Consider the following 3,909-nt stretch of genomic DNA (forward strand, 5'->3'; position numbering starts at 1 on the left):
AACAGTAACCAAAAAAAGAAAAAGGGGAAAAAAAGATAAAAAACAGGAAAACCTGCAATATCTGGGGATAGGGCACTAAGGAAAAAATATAGAGGAGAATAATAAATGAAAAAATATATGGGAAAAATGCAAAAAGAAAATCAAGGAACAGGGTTAACCACAAGAAAAAAAGGGGGGAATAAAAATCTTAAATTAAAAAAATTAAAAAAAAAAATTCAACCAGGCACATGGAAAAGAAAAAATGCTGAAATATAGGACCTTGGAGGGGAAGATTAAGAATAATAATAAAAGGGACAAAAGTATTGGTAATATTAGTTATAAAAGAGACAAATACAAGCAAACTGATCACCAAAAAAAAGAAAAAAAGAAAAGAAAGTGCAAAAGAAAAAAAAATATCGGTGGAGGACAGGGCAGGACACCCAGGCTCCATCTGAGCACACAGACTGTGATGGAGTTCCTGTGGGCCCAGAAGGTGAGTGTACAGTGTTTTATGCTCTTATCTTGAGTTTTTATTTCTGATTTGCTTTTAGTGTTGATGCCACGTATCCTGATTTTGTTGATCTCTGTTGTAGGTTCTCTATTGGAAGGACTTCCTTAATCATTTTTTATGGGTTGGTCTGGTTTTCACAAAATCCCTTAATTTTTGTTTGTCTGGGAATTCCTTGATTTAGCCCTCATATTTGATGGATAATTTGGCTGGATATAGGATTCTTGGTTGGAAGTTCTTTTCCTTCAGTATTTTATATATGCCATCCCATTGTCTTCTTGCCTGCATGGTTTCTGCTGAGTAATTGGAGCTCAGCCTAACTGTTTGATTATTATAAATGATATTTCTTTTGTCCCAGGCAGCTCTCAAAATTTTTTATTTGTCTTTGGTTTTGGAAAGTTTGATTATTATATGCCTTCGTGTTTTTTTCTTGTAATCTATCTTATGTGGAGTTCTATGAGCTTCTTGGACAAATACCTCCTTCAAGATATGGGGAACGTTTTCTACAATTTTCTCAGTGCTTTTTTTCTCCTCTTGTTGTTCTTGAATTCCAGTGAGTCTTAATGTTGTTTCTTCTCATGTCATCCCATATAATTCTTAGGTTCTCTTCATTTCTCTTAAATCTTTGTTCTGATTTTTCTTTATACAGTCTGGTGTCCAGGTATTTGTCTTCTAGTTAGGATATGCGTTCTTCAGCCAATTCTAACCTACTCTTTTGTGCTTCTACTGTATTGTATAATTCTGTAATTTTGATATTCATCTTCTGGATTTCTAACTGCTGTTTTTGTATGAGTTCTGATCGTGCATTAATCTTGTTATTTTGTTCTTGAATGATTTTCCTGAATTCTTCCAGGCAATTGTGTGTGTTCTCCTTGCTTCTGTTTGGGGTTTCCTTAGGCTCTTGTAAAGCTCTATAAACATACCTTCTAAATTCCTTCTCAGATAGTTCTATTGCCTCCTTTTCCTCCATGTTTAATGAGATCTTTGTTTGTGGTTTTGCTTCTGATGCCTTGTCCTGTTTTTTTTGTTTGTTTGTTTGATTTGAGGTTGCCTGTTGTTTCCTAGACATTTTGACGTTGTTTTTCATTGTTGGTTATGTATTGATTTGTTTTGTCTTGGTTTTATGATTTAATATTTTGAAAAGGTGGACCTGGTGTATTTTATTTTTTTCGTTACTAATTCAGGTATGCTGGGTTGTTCGCAGTTTTCTTTGTGACGATGGAATCACTGTGTGGAATGTGGATATGGGTTTCTGTTTGTCGTAAAGAGGTCTTAGAATTCGAACTGGGAGGTATTATGTTGGTTGAATGTGGTTTCTTCTATTCGATGAGTGAGGTTATTGATACAGAAGGTGGGAGCGGAAGAGAGGAAAAAGGAAAGCTCCCCATTGCCAAAGGTGGTTTCTAGGGCTTTGAGCGGGCTGCTAATGATGATGTAATGTCATTTACAGCCCCATAGCTCAAGTTCAGCAAAGACTTCAGTTGTTAGGGGGTCGCCACCTCCTGCCAGGCTCAGACACACACAAAAACCCTGCTCCCAACATCCCTCAGTGCCAAAAAGCCAACCCAAGACAACTGCCCATCTCCCCGATCTGCTGCACGAGTTCCTCTCTGGACCCACCCACCCATGGCCCGGCCCACACCATGATACCTGGTGGGAGTTCCTCTCTGGTCCCGCCCACCCTCAGCGCCAAAGATGCACTCAGTTTCAGTGGCACTGGAGTCAGGCCAGTGCCCGCTCGCACTAGTGGTTCCAATATTACTGACAAAGTCAAGTGAGGGCCCCTCAGTGTCACAAAGCTGACCCAAGCCTGTTCAGTGATCTGCTGCAGGGGCACCTCCCCGGGCCTGCCCTCTTGCAGCACCACTGGACTCGCTGCTCGGGTTTTAGTGATGCTGGACGTGGCTGTTTGCACCTAGCCGACCCAAGTTACTGATTAAAATAAGGTGCTGAAGGTAGATCCTTGGTGTGGTCAGTGGTATGCTGGTGTGGTATGGCTTCTTCCTTAATCCAGGGAGGTCTTGGATGGACTTTCTTGCCTGCCGGTTGGCGCTTCCCCAGCAAGGTCTCTGATGGCCTTTCTCGCCTGCCTGTCGGTGCTCTGCAGAGTACATCTACTGTTATTTTTTTTCCCCCTGTCCCTTTCTAATCCTACTCCCCTGAGTTTGGTGCACTCTCACTCTGTATTGTTTAGAGCACCAGAATCCCTAATTCAAACTACTGTACCTAGTTTTTCAGGCACTAAGATGCTAGAGGGAATTAGCATGGTGATTACTGACGAGACTCCATTTTGGATCATCCTTCCTTGAACTTTTCTTGTCCCAGACCTAGAATCAACCATTTCTCCAATCAAGTCTTGATTACTTTTAATGGGGAATAATATTTAGGAAGCAAGGGTGTGGGTTGTAGGTATGCTCGTTGCCACCAAGCTATCATTGTTTCTAGGCTCTTTCAGTGGACGGAACTGAGAGATAAGCATATATTTTAAATCAGGAGCTCATTAACAATTCCAGTTCATATTATATGTCTACATTCTTCCTCATCTTCCCCTATTTCTTATTTTATATGCTTTATCTCGTTTAATTCATTTGCTCTGTTATATGACATGCACAAGATAGTTTCAGGATTACTATACCACTACCAGCAACACACCTATGAAGTTCCAGATAGTTTTTATAGTTTCTTGTGTTGGACTATATGTCACTGAAGGTGTACAGTTAGGGAACTATACTAAAAAAGTATGTGGATTAATTATTTTTTGTTTGTAATTATTTATCTATTTGAAAGAGCATTAGATTAATTTGTTTCCATTTATATTTAGTTTTGAGTTCTTTTTTTCTCTTTGTTTTAATGTATCACTGTAACAGTCATTTTTATATTTTAAAATATTTATTGTGAAATATATATGTAACACTATTATTTGCTATTTCAACCATTTTTGCATGTGCAATTCAATGACATTAATTTTACATTTTCCAGATTGTGCATCCATCACCACTGTCAGTTTCTAGGTATTTTCATCACCCTTAAACAGTGCCTTTTAAGCAGTAGTCATTATGTTTTGAAGCAGATTACAAAGGGGAAATGTGATCATCTTGATCCTTTATCATGGAAAGGAAGAAGGTGGATGGGCTTTAATGATAAAGGGAAACCTGAACTAGTTTTTTTTTTTTTTTCAAAGCAGCTTTTAATTTCTTCCTTGTTTCCAGTCTTGAATGAGTAAAGTTTTCTACACCTTTAACTCTAAGATGGAATGTTAAGAGATGGAAGGATTCTTTTGAAATTCCTTTCACCTAGTTATCTTATTTTCCAGATAGGAAACTGAGGTGAAGCTGTGACTTTGCCTAGTTTTTTATGAATGCATAGATCCTGTAATGCCTTGCCTGATCTGAGCCTTGTTGTTGTTGTTGTTATGTGCCGTC

The 3,909-nt window shown here is 38.5% G+C and overlaps 1 protein-coding gene across 1 annotated transcript in view; it reads left to right on the forward strand.

The window, feature by feature from the left end:
• LOC103212552 (transcription initiation factor TFIID subunit 1) overlaps window positions 1-3,909 on the forward strand; it is a 133,982-nt gene that overhangs the window by 61,720 nt on the left and 68,353 nt on the right. The window lies entirely within an intron of this gene.

This window comes from Orycteropus afer, unplaced genomic scaffold (genome assembly GCF_000298275.1).
Source record: "Orycteropus afer afer isolate SDZICR_OR568_19922 unplaced genomic scaffold, OryAfe1.0 scaffold01002, whole genome shotgun sequence".
NCBI lineage: Eukaryota > Metazoa > Chordata > Mammalia > Tubulidentata > Orycteropodidae > Orycteropus > Orycteropus afer.